At 47.5% G+C, this 21,332-nt stretch overlaps 1 protein-coding gene across 6 annotated transcripts in view; it reads right to left on the bottom strand.

Annotated features, from left to right (window-relative positions):
• The window catches only part of ZFHX3 (zinc finger homeobox 3), a 257,266-nt gene extending 239,617 nt beyond the window's left edge, over positions 1-17,649 (bottom strand). For 4 of the 6 annotated variants that reach the window (XR_014013683.1, XM_081215220.1, XM_081215224.1 and 1 more), the window contains exon 1: positions 6,883-7,198. The gene's annotated coding sequence lies outside the window, so the exon portion shown is untranslated. Of the gene's footprint in view, positions 1-6,882; positions 7,199-17,556 lie in introns of those variants that run through there. The other 2 variants (XM_081215221.1, XM_081215226.1) reach the window with 2 other exon arrangements.
• Between the last annotated feature and the right edge of the window lie 3,683 nt (positions 17,650-21,332).

The following is a 21,332-nucleotide window of genomic DNA, read 5'->3' on the forward strand; positions in this document are numbered from 1 at the left end:
GTGAGGGGAGGGCTGGGGAGGATGGGGACACTGTGTCAATTTCAGACCCTTTCACTCCTGATCGCAGTTGCAGGATGTCAAAAAGAGTTGGCTGTATTCCCAGCCCCTAAGGGAAGAACAGAAGAAACACTGGACCTTTTAGTTTCTTTCTTCCAGGGTGCTGGGAAACAAGGGAGCCAGGGCCGTCGGCAGGGACAAAAGAAACATAAAGGAAAGGACGTGCGGATGGGAACTAACATTTGTGGAGAGGCTACCGAATATGCACCGGGAAGACTTGTTTTCTATTTCATTTCATTCCCACTCTTAGGTGTGAGGTGCCCATTTTGCCCATTTTACAGAGAAAGGAAGTAATAAGGCTCAAAGAGGTTGCATAGTGGGTCCACAGTCACACCGTCAGGCTGGAACAGAGCCAGCCCCTACGCCTACGACCCCAGCAGAGGGGTCCCAGACTAGAGCAGAGTGGAGAACAGAATTCCCAAAAAGCAGGCTCATTTGATTCATCTCTGCTTCTCCCAGGACAACAGAGTGTGGACACCAGCACCCCCATTTCAAGGGGTGACTCATAAGTAGCACTCTGATCCTGACCTGAACCCTACCCTGTTGTATTTTGTAATTATCTCATTTCTTTCACCAATGAGCAAGATCACACCTCCTCCAATTAGACACTTAGGAGTTTGCACCAGGATTTCCTTCATCAGACAATATCTCCAATGTCTGGACAAACACTAGATTCCCCAGCAAGCGAAAAATAAACTGACAGTCCTTTCCCAAAAGGTGTAAAAGTTCTCTGCTTTCCCCAAAGATACCTCTGCCTCTGGTTTCATACCTGTTGCAGGAAAAACCAGCTTCACCTCCCCTTTGAAAAAGTGGGGGAACCCCTAGAATTTTCACCCCTGCCATTCTTTACCTGCAACTACGTTTTAAGAGCAGTTTGAAAGCAGCTGCTTTTGCAGTGACATCAGCCTTCTAACACACTGAATCCACGGGCCTCTTCTTTAAGCGTCCACAAGTTGACTTGACGCTTTAGCAACGACACAGATGTTGCACTGGGAAACGCGGCAATGTTACAGGGAAAGCAAAAACCACTCCCCCTACCAGCCAAATGCACATTAAGAACCAAGGCCCTGAGCCAAAGAGCATTTTAGGAAGAGGGCCTGAAATGGTGGAAGAGGCTTACATTATTTCTTGAGCAGTTAAGAAAAACTGTTTAAAAGAAAAAAAAAAAAAGACAGGAAAGTTGCTGAGGAGGAGAAAAAAGGCACACACGTGTTCTTTAGCATATTTTCACTGGACAAACATGTCAGGAAGAGAAAAGCTGTCCAAAATAGGCTGCTCTGAAACCATAAGTGTGGAAAGCAAGTAAGCTGATGGCTATACATATGTACTTTTTATAGGCTTACAGGAGTTTAAACTCTTGAAAAGAGCTTTTTATATACTGAATCGAGACTTCATATCTGAACAGGGATATATATGACTTTGGGGGGGGGTGCGGATGAGGCCTGAACTCAAGTATCTAATTAAGCCCCCCACCCCCGCCGTCTTCATTCAGCTCATCTGACTCTGGCCTCTCCACTAAGGAGACTCAAAGAAGACAGAGAGCTGGCTGTGAACTGGAATTTTCATATGGAAATGCAGAGCCTACAACAGAGATGTGCAAGGGCAACAGTTCTCATTCAAAATCTAGCTCAACCAATAGACTCCCAGAAGAGTTTTTCTCCAGTCACATTCCTGGATAAAATCAGGTACAACCAAGAACCCAGCAAAATTGCTTTTTTGCCCACCACCAAAGACCCACAAGCAGTTCAGCCCTTCTCTTTAGCTAACTCACCCCCACCACACACACACACACACACACTCACTCACACACACACACACAAAGAGTAGGAGGTCTGAGCAGTCACCAACTCCTGCCTCCAGAAGCACACGAGGGGGGGCAAGTTTCACTCTCAGATCAAAGGTTTGTGGCCGAAATCACTTTCAGGACAGTGCGTGAAATCGGCAGCAGATGAAAATTCCACCGTCTTTTCACAGCGTCCGATGGAGCCAGTTTTCCCAGTTCAGAGTCTGCCTACAGATGACAGAAGATACTCCACAAACTCCCAACTGTTGCCCCAAAAGACCCACTTAAAATTAAAGACAAGATAATCATGTAAGAAAGCCTTTAAGGCCATTATGTGATTAGCAGAGTAGGAGAAGAGAGGGCTCGGGGTTTCCCCACCTTCACGAGGAGCAGCCCGCAAGGGGTTTGATGGCTTCAGTCCCAAACCTGCAGCAGCCAGAAGGGGCAGCCGGTGGGAAGGGAGCACATGTTTTGCATACCCCACTCCTCCCTTCCTTGGAAGCCTCAGACTGACTTCAGGGAGGGAAGAGGATGGAAAAATCTTGGAGGCGGCACATGTGTTAACACCAAAATTCAAAGAATAAGCAGCTGAATCACCTAAGACACTCCCTCACCCCCAGGAGGCCAGCTAAGGCCTCTCTGGAGGGGTACACATCAAAACCCCCCGTGCATTAATCCTCGTGTTGACAAGACTGCATGGTGACCCTCCTGTGGGAAGGGAGAAGGGCTCACCCAAAAGGCAGATTAAGCCCAGGCATTTTGCTAAGAGGCCCTGTCTGGGATTAAAACCAACAGCACAAGAAGAAGTCTTATTCTGAAATGAAGTCAAATTTGCCACTTAGCAAACTTTCTATGTCTCTTTCCCTATTTTTATTCGCACCCTTATCCTTGCAAAAGCAAGAAATTCCAGGAATTCAGGGTGAAAGAAGGGCAGAAACATCTAACGAAAAATCACCTTGAAAAGTGACAAGTAAGCCAAGCCACCTTCCTTAGGCAAAGAATTCTCTAGAAACACACCCATCCCTGCTAGACCACTCACTGCTTTGTCCTCACCATCTTGTCCCCTGCCCCAAAGAATGAGAACCAGAAACAAAGCATTCAAGTTGTCTCACTGCTTCTGAAGCTTTCGCACAATACCGCTGTCAATTCCCCAGTTCCTGTCCATGTAAGAGTCATTTACTTTAGTAGCTAAAAACCAAACCAAACCACACAACCCTCTAACATCTGACTGTCAGTCCGCACATGTTCAAAGAGAACAATCTGGCAGCCAACTTTAAATCATATAGAAAAGAAATCTGACAGTTGTTGATTTTGTAGTTTTCCTCCTTAATCTGGATTTTGAGAGTGGCTTGCCGGTGAGCCAAGGTCTTTGCCTGGGTCTCTCCCTTGGGGCAGTCTGACTCAATCTCAGCTTCTGTGTGTTTGGTCCTCAATGTGAGCAGTCTAAGGACTCAGGACACTGCTTTGGACAGAACAGGCACCTTTTAGTATTTGATTGAGATTAGCTCCTGCACAGGAATTCCCTTATCTGGATTCTGTTAAAACTAGGTCTCCATTTCCCTGACCACGGTTTCGAACCCAGGCAGAGGATGGTAGTTCTGAGCTCTGCTGTGATTTCTAACAACCACCATTACAACCAAAATCTCATACCAGAACATTTCGATAGCCCTCTGAAGTTCACTGTAATGGAATCTGCCTTCACGTTGTATTTTTACAGTAACGCCCCTATCCTGGTTAATTACACCAGCCTTGGGAACCAGAGAGGGCCAACAGGCCCAAGCACTACAGAAATGGGCCAGGCTAAGAGCAAGCAACCATTTTAATAACAAATGCAAGTATAAACCACAGCACATACTGTACTTCTTGAGGTTACTAATGTTCAGCATCAGGTGCATTATCTTTGTAATACAGGGAAGTGTGAGATGGAGCCTGCAAGTTTCTTCAGGCCAGAATCCCCACTGCCTCCCCTGTACGAGGAGGAGACAAACCCTAAGCTACTCTAAAAAGTGGGTGTAGGGCTTCCCTGGTGGCGCAGTGGTTGAGAGTCCGCCTGCCGATGCAGGGGACGCGGGTTCGTGCCCCGGCCCGGGAAGATCCCACATGCTGCAGAGCGGCTGGGCCCATGAGCCATGGCCGCTGAGCCGTGGCCGCTGAGCCTGCGCATCCGGAGCCTGTGCTCCACAACGGAAGAGGCCACAACAGTGAGAGGCCCGCGTACCCAAAAAAAAAAAAAAAAAAAAAGTGGGTGTAAAGACAGTTCACTTTCTTTCCCTTAGAGCAAGTCCCTACCCTTTAATAAAATGTTGCTTAGTCACTTAAATATTTACTTCTTAACATGAGACTGTTGCAACCCTGCAATAAAAATTATTTCTTAGATAAAGATATGCTTTGGGCCCTGGAGTATGTCTAGCCTCTCACACTTAACACTTCAGAAGCAAAACAAAAAAGCCCCAACGTGCAAAAGGAACAACAGCACACAGTGAAAATAAGGACGTGCTCTCTGGACACCACTTGTGACTAGAACTGAAGGAACCAAGCTAAATCATCACCAGTCCCAGATAAGACTTTACTAGTAGTCTGCAATCACAGATTTATTCTAATGAACTAACAACTTTTGGGTCACCCAAGGTGAGCCAGTACTGTCCTGGGAGTGTCTACTAATCATCAGTTAAAGTCATAATGATGAAAACTGAAATCTTGCTTAGTTTAGCGCCTTGCCACTGGGCAGTCCAGTTGGCACAGAGCTGATACAGCAGTTAAATCCAACCCCAAAACAGCAAGAAGGCAGGCACGGCATTGTCCTGTTGGGAAGAGCCAAACAGAGGCCTGCTGAGAATACTGTTTTATTTGGGTTCTTTCCACTCTCCCTGAGTATTCATTTGTGCAAATAAAAGATGGAAGGGAAAAACCAAAATTAAAGTTTCAGGTGGCTGGGGAAGCAGCTCAGATTTTTTTTCTATTTTGGAAGAGTTAGCAAGTGTTTCTCAATAGTCCCCTGTCAATCAGAACTGTTCTCCAGAGAACTGGAAAATAGCAGCTCTATCCAATAGAAAATGCAGCCATTTCAAAAGAGAGTTGGCAAAGGGAGGTGACCCATGTCATCAAGACAGAAGGTCTCCAAGTCACTTAATTCCTTGTGATTCCAAAAGGACTGATTTTAAAGTGTAAAAGTGCCTGCTTCTGCATCTGCCCCATGTTGTTAAATAATACTTGTGTAATTAAATAAAAGAACAAAGTGTGACCCTAGCCCATTCTGAGAGGCACTTACACGCTCTCTGAAAACATGCTGGAAACTAAACGCAGACAATCTCCTTAGTCCTGTAATTTAAGGAAAGGCGAGAGGAAAAGTTTCTCTTGGCCTTCATAGCCACATGCCTCTGAAAGGGGGCCTTCGGGGTCTCCACAAAAGAGAATGAACACAAATACAGGTGTGCAAACATCCAGGTACGTACCTCTCTCCAATGACCCTATTCTTGAAACCCTTAGATTATTTAGAACCCCAGTCTCCTGACTTCCCTCACATTCCACCACCTCTGTTCCCTAATTGCTTTTTGGGTTGGGTGACAAAAAGGAATCAGAATCTCATGCCGCTAGTGGCTGTTCTGATAACAAGGAACAGGCCCGTCTTCCTGGCCTCGGCCTTTCTTGATCAGGTTACCCTGGAAGGTGTATGTTTTCCTCTCCAATGTAGTCTCTGCCCTCTCACTCAGGCTTCCCTCTCCAGCCCAGCCTACTGGAGCTCGTGATTTTTAGGGTTTCCCCTTGAAACCTATCCAGAAACCACAGCCATTAAAAGAACATGAAGGTTTGACACCTCCTGAATTTAGGAATGAGGGGACTCCAGGGGCCAACTCTACAAACACACCTGCTGCTCGACGGCAAAGAAACGAAGTTCCTCAGCTAGCATGAGCTCTAAATTATACTCTATTTATTTAGTGACCTTTTCCCCAAGGATCTCAAAGCATGGGAATGAAATAAGATGACCTGTAACTTTCTCACTATCTACCTTCAAGGCTTAAGGTTGTTTTCCTTGCTTTGCCTTGATGCATTCCACCATGCAGGCCCCAGCCTGAGGGAGAGGCCTTCTCCCTGTGCCCAAGTGGGGCCATCTGTCCTCTCTGAGGTTATCTGTCAGTGGCTTTTAGAGTCCTCAAGGCCAGTTAAAGGACACAAATGTAGGGTGGGGAGAGAGGGGAGGACCCTCTTGGATTCACCTGCTAGCCAGTTTCATTTAAACCAGTTTATATACTGTGCACCACTGTGCCAGGCAATGCACTCTTGGACTACACCAGGCATGGGCTGTGATCTTTGCCCTCTAGGCATTTTCCCATCATTATAACACAGGTATATCCAAAGCAGAAAGGACCATTTTCCAGAAAGTTCTTTTCCCTCTAGCCTGCCATGATTACTTTTTTTTTTCTGCTACTGACCTAACTTGGGCCTTCCTCTTCTTTTAACAGGACAAACGTCTCAGCTCTCCCTCTTGCCCACCCCCCTCCCCACGGAAATGAACGCTGCTCTGTTTTTCCAGAGTGCCAACAGACTCAAAGTTGAGGGTGGACAAGTCGATCTCCAAAGGTGTTTTCCAGCTCCCAAACTCTGATTCTCCCTTTAATTACTCCCCAATAACCCCGTTCTTCACATTGTTTCCAACTGGCCAGTGACTTCTCTCGCGATGAAAAGGGTGCATTTTTAGGCAGAGGAACTCAAACTTCTAAATGACACCAGCACCGCAAATATTCAGAAGGCAGGAACTAATCCAAAAGCAAAATAAGGAAGGCCGGAGGGGGGGGGTGGGGAGGAAAGATGGAAGGAAGGGAGGGAAGGAGGAAGGTCTGTCCTCTGTGCCCAGCAGAATTCAGAGGCTCTCGCCCCAGGTCGGTTCCAATTGGAGTCCTAGTAGTTCAGGTGCATCCAGCCTGCCCTTCCCCCACACGCCCCAAGAGAATGGGAAGTTCAGCCAACACTCGCAACACCTGCCCGCAGCTCGAGGCCGGCTGCGCGGACCCGGAGGGCGGGCGGGGGAGGGAAGCTGCACTCACCTGGCACACAAAGGCTCCGCACACCTCCGGAGGGAGGAGGCACTCGCGGGTCCGGGGGCCGAGGCAGGCGCGACAATGGGAAACTCCAGCGGCACCCGAGACCCGAACTTACCCACCCCAGGCGGCCTTTTCCCCACCTCCCGCTGCCCCCGGGGCTCCGAGGTGGCTCTGGCTGGGTGCGGGGGGACCCGGGGCAGGGAAGCGGGGCTCATGGTGGCGGCCCGGGCTGGCAGCCGCCCCTCCCCGGGAGGGAGGGTCCCCGGGCGCGCGGCGGAGATTCACCCACGGGGCGCGGCGCTCGCGTCCCGGTCGCCGGCCTGCCCGCTGCCGGCTCGACCGCCCGCCCGCCCGGAATCGCTTTATGTAAATGAAGCTCAACTCGCAGTTTGCAGCGCGCACCGCCCGGGGAAGGGGGGCGGGCGGGGCGGGGGGCCTTCGGGGATCCACATTACACAGCAACAAAGCGGAAGGTTAATTTGAAACTCACAGCCCCGCCGCTGCTCGGCTCCCCGGGCAAAGCCTGACATCTACAGTCGTGCCGGGCGTAGACCGGGTGCTCGGCGGCAGCCGTGCCCGCGGGAACACGGGGACACACACACGGGCGCGCGAGGCCCAAGCACTCGGCCGCGCTCCGGGCACGGGCCTCCGGGCAGGCCGAACCTCGCGCCCGGGGACCGGAGCCCCGGGCGGCTCGGCCTGCGCCGCGCGGAGAACCGGCCCGGCGGGAACAAAGCACGGTCCTCCCCAGGCGCTGACCCCTCACTCATCAAAAGTCAGGGGCCGGCCTAGAAAACGGCGAGAAGAAAGGGACATGCCCTCGGCCACAAGAAGGAGCCTGGGGCCTCCGAACAGAAGCCATCGGTCTCTGGGCCCCAGCCACGTCACAGCCAGGCCACTCTAGCATGGGGACATTAGCCAATGTGGACAGGAATTTATTTGAAACACACACCCATCCTATTAACTGCTTTACAAAGCACTTCTGTTTTTCAGCTGCAGGAACTTATAAAAACATCCCCTGCTCTCCACTGAGAGTTTAAGGATAGAGTTTTTCTTGGGAGAAAAAGGAAAAAAGAGACATAAAGAGAGGAAGAAAAGTCGCAGTCTGCAGTTAACCTTAGGGTCTTAAACAAGATGCCTTAAGAAGCCACAGATAAGGCACAGATCATGCCCTGCGTAGGAAGATTCTACCCCCCGGGTCAAATTTAATGCGGCTACCCCAGGTGGTCAAAGTAATGGCTGGACACTTTTGTATCTCCCCAGGTTCACCTTCTCCATTCTGATCTGAAAAGGCAGCGCCACAGAAATCTCACCGGAAGTCCCCTGTCCTCCCTGCCAGAATCCCACGCTCCGTCTGAATTTACTCCCGATTCTCAGCACAGAAAGGCACCTGCTTTTACCCTTTCTGAAAGCCACCCACCCAGGCTGGCCCCAGAGCCTTGAGAGTCCTTTCTGACTGCACAATAATGAACCGTGCAAGTGTTAGAAATATAATAAGCTCACGAGGCGAAGAGCTGTATGTATGGAATCGTATTAGCATTAAGCACACACTGATGCAGGAGAAAAGGATGATGAAAACTAGAAGGCATTTTGCACAATATAATTCGGGTTCAGATTAACATAACTATCTTACCTGTTGGGGAAGGACAACCCCTCTCTACATTTTAGTCCAAAAAAGAGACTCCAAAAAAAATTTTTTTTTTCCAGCTAGGGCCTGGGGAGAAAAGACTGCCTCTAGGGAATCATGTCTGATTAGGGACAAAGGAGAGCACAAGCCAAATTCTGTCACACATGAGAGAGTGACGGGGGTGGGGGGGTGAAGATGGGAAAAGGAAAGCGGAGGATGATTTTGTAAACCAGAGTATGGCCACTGCAGAGCTGTTTCCAGACCGCCTGACTTCAGGCCCAAGAACAGGTGGTGTTTTCGAAACACACTATTATTTATGTTAGCCACATGAGTTGAGAACACCTTAAAGAAAACTAATGAATAATTTAATTGAAAAAGTGACTATGAATAATACATGTAGATGATGATGCTAGCAATAACGCAAGTAACGTGGCGCACACAACTCAGAGATGTCTCTGGAAACGTCTTCGGGAGAATGAAGACTCTAGGCCCCCATTCTTGCCTGGAAGCAACCCACGGCCCAGCAGATAAATTAACGACAATACGAAAATGTTTATACTCCCAGAAAATCGAATTTTGCTGCTTTGTCTTAACTTTTATTAACAGGGGAAAACCTAATCTGGTGACATCATGAACCTGGTGGGCCAACAGATAAATATTTTCAATACAATGAAAGCTAGAAAGCCCAAAGAACCAGCTACAAAGCAACCTGGAAGCATGTGGAGGTTGTGGGCAGAAGGCCCTGAGGGGGTCTGTCCTGAAACTGCCTGTCCCAAGTGGCAGACACTTGCATCTGCCTGCTGCACCTCAAGAGTCCTGACAAGTAGAGCTGAGAGTGACCCTGAATCCCTTTCCTTTATCTTAATCCGACACCAGCTACAGACACAGTGAGGCCTGGTCAAGCTTGCCTTTGTTACAGATACAAATTTAACAGGTAATCCACGGTCCGGTAATCTATGGCCTCTGGATCATCAGGAATATAAAGGATCACACAAAAGCCAAAAGCGGGTGTGTTACCTCGACCAAAACTTATTTCCATCGCTAATCAAAACAATACCTTTTCAGAGGGAATTTGCAACTTTTGCACTTCCACGTGGAATCAACAGTTTCTCTGACATACATGTTACAAATTCTGTCCCCCAGCTCGGAAAGGCCCCAGCTCTTCCCAGGGCAGCTGCCTGACGTGACACGGCCTACCCAGCAGTGACAGCCCGGCGCTCTCCGTCCTGAAAACTGTTGACAGATAAACCCACTCTCAGAAAAGGCAATTCTTCCCTTCCAGCTCTCCATAACTAGTCTCGTCTCATCTGGAAAGCGTAACTGGCAACAGCCAAAAGGATAAATATTTAAAAATAAATCAGGCAATGCTAACCCTTCCCTCACTCCTCCCCTTAGCCACTCTCCAAGCCAGAGGCCAGCCCCCTAATGCTTACTTAGCTGGCTGGTAAATTACAAAGATCCCATCCGAGCCAAACTGGTTGTCTCCTTGTCTCCCTCCCTCCCTCCCTCCCTCCCTCTCTCTCTCTCACTCCACATATACACTCACTCGCCAATGCTGTTCCTTTCACTTCAGCAAAGGTAAATATGATCTCTGAGCTAAGAGACAGCGAATGTCAGCCTGCTGACTTCTAGCTAAACCTGGGCTCTATCTTCACGGCACAACTGGGTTGAGGCAGATTTGTGTATTCTTTCAGATCCTTCTATTTTTATTAAATTATACATACACGTTGATTTTAAAACTAGTGCTTAAATAACCCTGAGGCGTTAACAAAGAAAAAGCCAGAAGAGGGCACAAAACAAAACAAACGTCCCTGAAATAAGCAAGGATCCATTTGGAGCTGAACTGCACTGCATGCCCTGAATTCACCCCATCCTTTATAGGCAGTTATACTTAGGGGCCTGGTACCCACTGGGTGGCCAGGCCCTCCTGGGTATGATACAGAATGCAGGCTTTCCTCAGAACAGCCCACACTCACCTTCAGAACCGCTGGAGGCTGGTGTGCCAAGGCCTAACAGATGTTTTGATTCACATTTCTCTGTCACAAACCTCAAGGCCTCCATCTCTCGCAACAATGCTAATTCCATAGATTAATTTTTACCTCCAAAATCATAGGTGGAACTTTATGTGGTTCACTTCCCCACCCTCCTCAGCTCAGACCCTAAAGCTGTCAGTGACACATCTAATAAAGACACAAATGAGGAACCATTTTTTTAAAACTGTGATAAAGAAGAGCTTTCCTCAATTTTAAGTTACAAAGGCCAAGTTTTCAGAAAGCAAAAACAAAGACCTTGCCTTAAAACAGCTTCAAGACATTAGGTAAACAGCTTGCGCTTTTTTTTTTTAACAAAAATATTATTTCTGAAAGGGCAAAGAGAATTTGCCATGCAAGACTTTTATACCCAGGGGGATGCTTACATTTGTGTTTCTAAACCTTGAAATTGAGAATTTTAATAAAAAGGCAGACAGATGCTTAAGGACAACATTGCAATCAGGGCCCATACATTACAGGAGAGAGGTGCTTTGTTCGGGGCCAGGAAAGAGAGGTGGACTCCTATTCTGTTCACAGGCCATCCCCACGGTCTGACACATCCCTCTGCCCTCAGCCTGATGCAAACCACTGCATTCTTGGAGGGGAAGCGGGTTGGAGGGAGAAGAAAGGAAAAAGGAAACGGGAGAGGAAAGAAAAGGGGGGAGGGGATATGGCCTCTCTATATAAATCGTAGTTTCAAAAAAAAATTCTCAACACAGCATCAGTTCCACAGTGCGTACCAGTAGTCCCCACACTGGTCCAGTGCTTTAAAACCAACACTGAAACGATACACCAATAGCACAATAACCAGAATCAGATCTTTTTTTTTAAATGAAGAATTGCATTTGGATGTGCAATTCCTTCCCATCAAGCGACCACTTCTTGGGGCAGGATCCTAAGAGATAAACAAAAGGTGACCCTTTTCACACTTCCCCTAAATGATTCCAGAATCCCATTGTCTTATCTTTTCCTTTTAGTGCATTTTTGTTCAAAATCTGTGCTAATCTCACTTAAGAGCCCCAAGCTGAAATTTCACATCTCCTCCAAGTCAGCCAGTGTTTTAAGAATCTGGATTTCTATTGAGGCCGTTCCAATTGCCAGTGAGGCCTATGGTAAAATGCGCTTGCTTCATGCTGTTCCGTTTGTCTCTCTGCAGACAAATAGAAACTGTGAAATTTAAAGAATGGATAAAAAAAAATCTAAAACAAAGAGGTTAAAAAAATAGGACAAATGTTTTTGCTTTTGTGTCTCCCTGGAGCAATTGTTTGGGGGAGTCTGCATTGACAATAACCATGAGAAGGCCATCTAAAGGCGATGCGCTCACAAGGGGACTCCTTGCCTGCTGCCTTTGGTCTGGGAGAAAAAGCACCTTAGCTCCGTTCTCCAGGAACAAAAGGCCAGGGCAACGGAAGGGGGGAGAGGTTACTGGGGCTTTCACATGGAGCCAAGTGTCAATGCAGGTTCATTTTTCACCCGTCTTAGTTGGAAAGCAGCTCAGTGAACTTCCTAATGACTGCTTTTCCCTCTCCCCCTATTATTTCTAAACCTAAAAGAACAAAACAATAATATTTTTTTTAACCTAAAACTCATCATCCTATTAGAGGAAAGCCTTGGGGGTCTACACACTCAGTTTTTCCTCCTTCCTCTCCCTACCCTTTTTTTTTTTTTTTTTGAGGAGGGGGTATTCCGATTGTGGATCACATGGAAATTAGAGACACTGGTCATTACGGTCATTTTTAGTAACACCAGAATAGCCTTTACGTCTATGAAAAGGCAGGGAACAGAAAAATAAATGCAAAAGGAGAAAAAAAAAACTGAACAGGGATAGAAGGTGCTGGGTTGCAGCGAGACTGTGGGGCAACGCCTGGAAATGTTTTCTTTTTTTCACAGCATGAAGTCCCTAAAGCCAGCTTCAGATTTGCAACTGAATCAAAGTCATCATTACGAGATTAGGTGTTGTTTTTTTGGGGGGGGTGCGTTGCATGGAGATGTGGGCAATAAGGATGTCCTAAAGACACAGACAAGGGGTGTGTGTGTGTGTGTGTGTGTGTGCGCACGGGTGCGTGCACGGGCGGGGGGGGGTGCTTCAAAGAAAGGAAGCTGAGGTGAATCACTGCATGCCATGAAAATACCAGGGCAAGTGGATGTCGGAGTGCTTAACCAGATTCGAAGCTAGAAACATCTTCCCCAGCGGGCGAACCCTAGGACGACGCAGTGACACGCAACCCTCAGCCTTTGAACCCAGACCTGGCAGCTTAGGAACGCATTCCCCCTTCCCCAGGCGGCCAGACTCTGGCTGAAAAGCGAGGTGGGGGTAGGGATGAGAGGGCCCTGCGAAGAAGCACAATAAACAACTCAAATATGAACGGAAATGACATCAGCAAAGTGAAGGGCCTGTTTATTGCAGATCAAAACAAAACAAACTTCCAAACCTTTTGTGTATACAAGATAACTCTATAAAAAGCCCTCCTAAAATGTCACCAAGGTCGACACATCAGCATCCCAAGAAAACAGATGACAGTTACCAAGGCCCGGGGTCGGAGGGGTGGGGGTGGGGTGATGATGAAGGGAAGAAGATGGGAAGGGATTTAAAACCAGAAGGGGCCAAAAACCCAGCTGACTATTTCCCCCCTCTGCTGATCCTTAATATTTATTGGTGTTTATAATCTAAAAGCCATGCTCTGTGTTTCACTTAATACAAGGCCAGACAGTGCTGTCTAATGAGGCAGCGTTACAATCAGCTTGTAATACTGAATTTTTAATGCTGCCAAGGATTCTGTTACATAATAATATGAAAAACAGAAGCTGAAAGTGGGCTCTCACAGTGACAGGACACTGGAGGTTCCAGGCAGGCAAGCGCCACAAGCCTGCCTCCCCTCCACTCTGGCCGACCCACCTCATGATTTGCAATCCGCCCTCCATCCCTATACAGGAGATGGGTATGAAAACCAAGAGGATTTCTCAGGAAATCCAGTTTTTAAATTATTATTACTATACTCCCTGATCCAAAGTCATATTTCGTGAGTTTGAATTCCACCTTACCTGGGGTCAGAAGTCTGAAATAAAAATATTTTGTGGGGGAGGATGAAGAGAAAAGGAATATAGGAGGGGGGATGGGTTTTTTTAAGCAAACTGAACAATTTTTAAAAAAATCACAGAGGGGGAAAAAGAAGAACGAAGATGCTTGGGGATGGAGGAGGGATGAAGTCTGCCGACCATATTCACAGCTGCTGTACTCAGTTTACATTGGTGTAATTTAAAAGCATACATATAGCCGCCTTGCTCTTCTCTGTAATACCCCAAGACTGTAAATCTATAACCACTGCAATGATTTAGTGATTAAAAACATGATAACATATTGTGTAACTGCAAACCACAGAACCCCTGCCAACTCTCCTCTAAGATAAAGGAAAAAAATACAGAAAATGTGTTGCTTGCAGCGATCTTCCTAAACCCAAAGATTTTAATAAAAGAACCTATACAGTAGACAAATCGGAAAAGGGTGAGTGAATTCTATGTGAAGCCAGCAAAGGGAGGGGGGAAAACGGCAGCTTTATGTGGGATTCTTTTCCTTGTACTAACAAATTACGACCTAAACATGCCTTTTCTTTTCTCTCTCTCTTTTTTTAATAGTTTGTTGTTAACTGGAATAACTGGTCCTGTGTGCTGTCTTGCATATTCAGAGCTGCTTTGTAATCGGATCTGGAGACCCAACCTTATTTGCCTGAACTCAATAGGGGTTTTCTTCCTCCCCTCCTTCCTCTGTTTTGTTTTGGATTTGGTATGTGGGTTTTCTGTTCTTGCTGGAAGCAGACATCTACGCAGGCAGAGGCTCTGGTGCCTTTAAGCTATAGAGCAAACACCTGAGAGGGGGAGGCCCAATTTGTAACATGGCAGGAGGAGCCTAAAATATACACAAAAAAATAAAATCAAAGCAGCTGTAGGGGTTTTGGCCTCTGAGCAGCTGACCTGACCCCATTCTATATATTCTTTTATTGCCCCATTGCAGGATTCCTGCACCTTGGGTCAGATTCGAACTCAACGTGACCCTGAGAAGGCAGTCACCGAGCCCCGGAAAACTGCTCCATATTTAATGGGGGGCGGGGGGAGAGGTGCTGTAAGTGCATATGCATTCAGACTCCCCCAGGGTAGACGCCCCCGCACAGTACGTACCTGTACACAAGTACACACACACACACACACACACACACACACGCATCCGTCAGAACTGCCAGGCCTTGGGGCCAGCTCCAGCCCAGAGAAGACTGAACTCTCCTTGCAGCCCCCCAAAATCTTCACGTCTACAACTCTACCCATAAACGCACACGTGCACAGACCAACCCCCCTCCAGAGACTCTGTATGTTTAAAAAGTCCACAGATCTGAATTGCCTCCTCTCTGGACCTGAGCAGGGCAGTTTATCCAGAGAAATCAATAGGAAAGAGCATTTGCAAATATTTATATAAGCCCTGTGCGTTTCAGCATTAAGTAATTAAAAACTAGAACTCAGGGAGGGGGAAGGGAGGAGACACACAGACAGAGGAAGGCTGCTGGCCTAGAGTGGGTTTTCCTGCCCACACCTCATCTCCCCGAACGGCAATCCTTTCAAAACTGACTCTGTACACACTTTTTACGAAATCCTGTTCATGCACCATTTGCTAGACTATTTCAAAATCATCTCCAAATATGGATTCACCTACCACCAAGCTTTCAAGCCTGACTATAAGTGTCTGTATTCTCTCTCTCTCTCTCTCTCTCTCTCTCTCATGCACACACACAGCAATCCTTACTTTTCACACTGCTTCAGTCTCTGGTGTATTACTCTCATATTCCTCACTCTAAATTCCTTGCACTTGTTAAAGATATTTCACATTATAAGATAAGCAGAGGACCCCCGAAGTGGTAATTCAATAAGTGAATCCCCATCTCCTAACCCCCCCTTTCAATACTTTCCACTCCCAACCTATAGGATACCTACACTTTGGGGGTTCAGTACCCGAAAGCCTCACATGTAAACAGGTTCACCAAAAAAAAATGTACAGTACTATGAAGGAGGTTTAAAATGAGCCACAATCCCGTAGCCTTCCCCTATATTATTCCGGAGGGCTGGCAGTAAATTCTGCTTGTACTGCCTCTAAATCTGCTCCAAGAAGCCGAGCAAGGCACTGGAGCACCCACGCTGCAGATATTGTAGAAATTTACAGTAAATGTAGGTACAAGATTGCAGCAGGCTGCCCTATCGATTATGCAGATTGTGATCAATCTTCTCCCCTCTCCCATTTCCCAAGCCTCTTTCCACAGACCTCCAAATAAGTTGGTCTGGAACTAGCCATTCTCCCAACTAGGGAGAAAAAAGTAATTTTTTAAAAAACATAATAAATCCTCAAGTGTCCCCACTGAAAGGGCTCGAGTCTTTTTTTTTAATTCCAAAGTGAATTTATGTTCTGTAATTTGCATTACAGCCAAGCGATCACCGTATGTCATATTCTTCAAAGGTACTTAACAAACACCCTTTTAAAAGTCACTAGAACTGGAGGCCAGAAAAAGGCAATCAGCCTCCTTCTTCCATATAGTCCATAGATCAAGTTTCAATAATTGAGACCAATAAAAACTGTCATATTTACCCTACTTCAAAGCAACGAGGGGGAAAAGTTAAGAGTGGGTGATTTTTGCAAACACTTGTAATCAAAGAATTTGCCACAGTCGAAGGAACTGCACAACATTTTGCAAAAGTCAGAGTCTGAGCAACAGATTAATTTGCAAAGTAAAATGTATTTTTTCAACAGCTCCACAAGCAGCCTACTGAGTCCACACACAATTTAAATACCCGGCATAAAATACACTTAGCTCGACTCTCCAATAGATATGAAAAAAAGATGTACATGAAAATGCATAATGCAAAATTCAGGAACGTGATTTTTGCATCTAATGGGGAAAATACATGGAAAAGAGGAGTGGAACAGGACGAGGGTGAAAGTGGGGAACGGAACGTAAACAATCCCAGATTCGCGTGAGCAAAAAAAGGAAAGGGAAAAAAGAAGAAAAAGAAAGAAAAAGAAAAGGAAAGAAACAAAAAACAAGGGGTGGGGGGGAAACAGAAGAAGGAATCCTCTGATGTCTCTCGACTCAGCTGGCCAAGGAGAGGCCGGCCAGGCGAGGTCTGGTCCCGGCCGGCGGCGCAGCCCCGAGCCCCCGGGAGCCCCTAGTGTCCAGGGCAGAGGCCCCTCAGGGCGCTCGCGGCGCTGCCAGTGGGTCAGGGCGGAGAGCGCGCAGGTAGAGAAGGTCGGGCTGCCGCCTCGCTCCCTCGCCCGCTCTCGGACCCCGGGGCTCCGGCCCGGCGGCCGCGCTCCCGGCAAGTGGAGCCCTGGCGCGGAAGGCGCCCGGCCGGCCGGCCGGCCAGCTACGGCAGCCGCGGCGACGGCTCCCGGCCGGGTGCGCGCCCCGCGCCGCGGCTCAGCCCGGGGCCCCGGCGCCTCCCGGGGTGGGGCAAAGTTGGGGGCCGAGGGCGGGGGAGCTCGGCACCGCGGACCCCCCCACCGACCGCCGCCTTTGTCTCGGCGCCCGGACCCCGGCCGCCCTCCCGCCCTCGGCCCGCGCCCCGGCCGGCCCTGCCCGGCGGCGCCTCCAAACTCGCCGCGCGGGCCTCGCCCCGGGCGCCTCCACCCTCCCGGGGGTCGCCGGCGGCGGCGGCGCGGGGGCCGGGGAGGAGGGGGCGGCCCGGGCTCGGCGGCGGCCGCGGCGGCGGCGGGAGGAGGAGGAAGAAGAAGAGAAAGAGAAAGTTTGGCGCAGGGGGAAGGCGAGCGGGACGCAGCGAGCGAGCAGGGCGCGGGCGCGGGGAGCGCGGGCGGCGGCGGCCGGGCGCGGGAGCCGGGAGGGGGCAGGACGAGCCCCATGCAAAGCAGCCCGGGCGCCCCGAGGAGCCCCGCGTCCGGGCGGTGGCGGCGGGAGGAGGAGGAGCAGGCGGCGGCGGCGGCGGCGGCGGCGGGAAAAAAAAAAAAAAGAGGGAAAAGTTGCCACTTACGCGGTTGCTTCTCCGGCGGCGGCGGCTGCAGCGGCGCTGCTGGCGGCGGCGGCGGCGGCGGGAGCTGGCGGCGCTTTTAATCCCGAAAAGAGGCGCTCGGGCCGCGGAGCCCATCAAGGCAGCAGCGGCGGCTGGCGGGGGTCGGCGGCGGCGGAGGACGCGCTGCTGGCGGCGGCGGCGGCGGCGGCGGCGGAGCTGTAGCGCGCTCGGCGGAGCCCGGGGCGGGAGGCGGCCGCAGCCGGGGAGCCGGAGCCGCCGCCGCCGCTGCCGCCGAGCAGCATGGTTGGCGGGGAGTTTACAGCCCCCGGAGCGGGCAGGGGCCACGGAGGAGAAGCGGCGGCGGCGGCGGCAGCGGCTCTAGGCTGTAATTGGGATGCAAAGCAGGCGGTGGCGGCGGCGGCTGCGGCCGGGAGGAGGAGGAGGAGGAGGCGGCGGCGGCGGCTGCAGCGGTCGGAGGGGACGCGCTGGAAGTGGGAGCTGATGAGTGAAAAGAAAAAAAAGTCTTTGGATCTTTATTCTGCTAATTAGTTTCCTGCAAAAAATGGCTGTGATTAATTCAGTGCGCATGTGCTTCATTACCCAGGCACGACGGGAAGGGCTAATTAGCCACCTTCTGGATCAATAAGATTCAGCAAAAAAGAAAAGGAGGAGGTGGAGGGAGGCAGAGGGGAGGAAGGGAGGGAAAAAAAAAAAAAAACAGGGGAAAGTGATGAGCAGGGCGAGGAGAGCTGGAAGAGAGGATGGGAGAAGAGCCCAGGAAGAGGGAGAGAGGCACCAAAAGTTTATGCATGTATTAAAAACACATACACACACGCGCGCGCGCACACACACACACATACACCACACACCACACACCACACACACACACACACACACCGAGAAGTGAAATGCAGAGAAGCAACAATAGGAACCTGGCTAAGATTTTTTAAGATTTTTTTCTTTCTCTTTTTTCTCTCTTTTCTTTCTTTCTTGTTTTTTCTTTCCCCCTTTCTTTTTTTCTTTCTTTTTTAGGCAAACGCAGCAATGTTTAAATTAAATTGGAAGAGAGCTTCTTCAAAGAAGAGTAAGGGGGGGGCAATAATGGAGTGGGACAGCTTAAAGCAAAGATTTAAGTGAAAGAGCAGAGAAGCAGCAGAGACTTAGAATAGAGGCCACTTTAAATTGCAAATCGGAGATTTTTTTTTTAAGGAGGAAAATTACCCCCCCCCAGATCAGAGGACAAATGGAGAAAACTTTAACCGTACCATAGACTAGACGAAAAAAGATATAATATGTTAATTTTGTCCTCTGAAATAAGATGCAATCAATCTTCTCTGGTTCTTTAGAAGGAGAGGGGAAGGGGGGAGTGATGATTAGAAGTAAAAGGGGGAAAGTGAATCAGAACTGAAAGGGGATAACTCAAGGAAAGACAAGAAAAGGAAAAGTTGCACTTGGAAACAAGTCCAACTTTCTACCTTTCTGGACTTAAGAGAAAAGTAAAATCAATTTTCTCGTGTAAAACCTGGAAAGCAGATGTTTTCAAAACACAGGAAGCTATTTTGCCATCAAAAGCAGGGATGTAATAAAGGCAGTGAAAAATAATTTCAGACTAAATTCGTAAGAAAGAAAGCCAATATATTTAAATAGCGAGGAAAGGTCTAGAGTGTGTGTGTGGGGGGGATTACATACCCCTTCCCTAAATGCCAAAAAAAAAAGAAAAAAAAAAGTCTTATAGCTACCTCCAAGAGTTTGGAGCAGAGTCTCGAAGCCAAAGGGCTTGAAATGAGAGGATGGGTTTCAGATAAAGACTAGGAGCAGTACATCCCACCAGAGCCCAAAGGAGATCCCTAGAATCAAAGACAGCAACCAGGGACCCTGCTACTGTACCGATTCCCAGTACATCAAAGCCATCACTTAGGCGGGTGTATGATACCTCCAAAAAGCAAGCAAACAAACGCAGGAAAAACAGGACTCTCTCTCTCTCTCTCCCTCTCCCTTTTTTTCTCCCCCCCCCCTTTCAAATCCTAGCCTTACCGTCACTGCTACTGCAATAGATTTTTTTAAAATGACAAGTATGTATTTATGTAAGTTCTAAATATGAACTAGTACCATTGAAATTACAATGTCTGGAATAAAATAAAATGCAATTTGCACTTTAAGTGATGTGTACACAAATGTAAAAACATTTATGTTTTTGAAGGCATTATTCGTGAACTGTGTAAACATCAGGTAGAGAGAGAGTACGCACTAAAACTTATTTTTTAGAAAAAAAATTTTTATCCCAGCCTAGCTGGATTATTTATTTTAGAAGGAATTGGGAAATTAATCGGGAAATCTGTTTGACTAGAAGGGAATTCTTCATTTTGAGAGATTTTTCCAGTGCTCTTAAGTGCATGCAGCTTCTTAGTCAAGACTAAGAGGAGAAAACCGGTTTAGGATTTTGCAGGGTTACCTCATCTAATCCTTCTGAATTCACTCTGGGAATAATGCTGTTTTATTTAGGAAAAAAAATACATTTAGAAAAATCGGGGGCTTCCTCTCTATGAGCCAAATCTGGATTGCCATTCAAACTTTTCCTGGCTGCTTTCCACGCGGGACAGTAGATCAATAAAGCCAAGTCCAGCCTGGCTTGCTACAGGTTTCACCAATCAGTGCTTGCAAAACCTTTGTCATTTTCTAAAAATAAAAAAGCTAAAAGTTATTGTAGAAGAAGGGGCTTTTTTTTGTCCCCTGCACAATGTGTCTTTTGTGAGGTTAATGCCATTCTGGGCTCTCGATAGCCCTGGACAATGGGAACTCTCCAGGAGTCTGCAAAGACTCTGGCTTTTTTCTTTCTTGATTTTTTTTTTTTTTTTTAAGGGAAGGATGAAACATTCCTACAGCCCAAACACAACTTCTACTTTGATTAAATAAATATTTATCTTTATCGTAGCCATTGTATATTTTTACCTTCAGTTTGTCCAGTTGCTGATTATTATTTTTAAATTTTCATTGGCAACAGTTAATCTTTTTTTTTTTCCCTTTCAGTCCAAAGTGCAGGTCAGTGTAAAGTGTAGCTGACTGAAAGAAGAGTGGTAAATTCTGAATTTTTCCATTATACGACAGGTAAGGAAAATTGTTCAGACCCTCAGGAGTATATTTGCTTCCTATTTATCTGTCTTCATGAATCTTCATAAATCTGTTAGTTTATTTTTTTAAGATGTACCAGAATTCAGTTTCTCCTTGTAGATGTTGAAATCTCACTTAAATCCTATGTATTTATATTCTTTTAAAAATGTAACTAGCACTAGAAGCGAACTTGTAGCTTGTATCGTATACAATACGGCATGGAGGAAATCAGTCTCTCCAGTAGTATAGGCGATTTGAGGGAAATTCTGGATATAAATGTATTTCGTGTTGCAATATAGGAAAATGTCAGCTTAATCTGGTAAATACTTATGCTAATTTTACTGAGTGAATTCGTTATAAGGAGGACAGGTACCAAGCTCATATGATTGAATAATGCTTAGGCGATAATCCAGCATCTATATGGATTATTTATGTACAAAATGAAAAAAGTCACCAAGAAATTCAGAATCTAAATCCTTCGTTAAGCTGGCAAGAGGACAGAAAATTTTAGACCAATCTGTTTTTAAGACATTTACAGTAGGGAGGGAAAGTGGAATGTAGGCTAAATATTGCATTGATATGTATATTTCCCTGGCTCTCGCTCAAATGAATGGATATATACATAAACACAAAGATATATGCATAAATGAGTACATAAATATACATTTGAATGACTTTAGATGTCTTTG

Source organism: Mesoplodon bidens (assembly GCF_964165515.1).
Source record: "Mesoplodon bidens genome assembly, chromosome: 18".
NCBI classification, from domain to species: Eukaryota; Metazoa; Chordata; class Mammalia; order Artiodactyla; family Ziphiidae; genus Mesoplodon; species Mesoplodon bidens.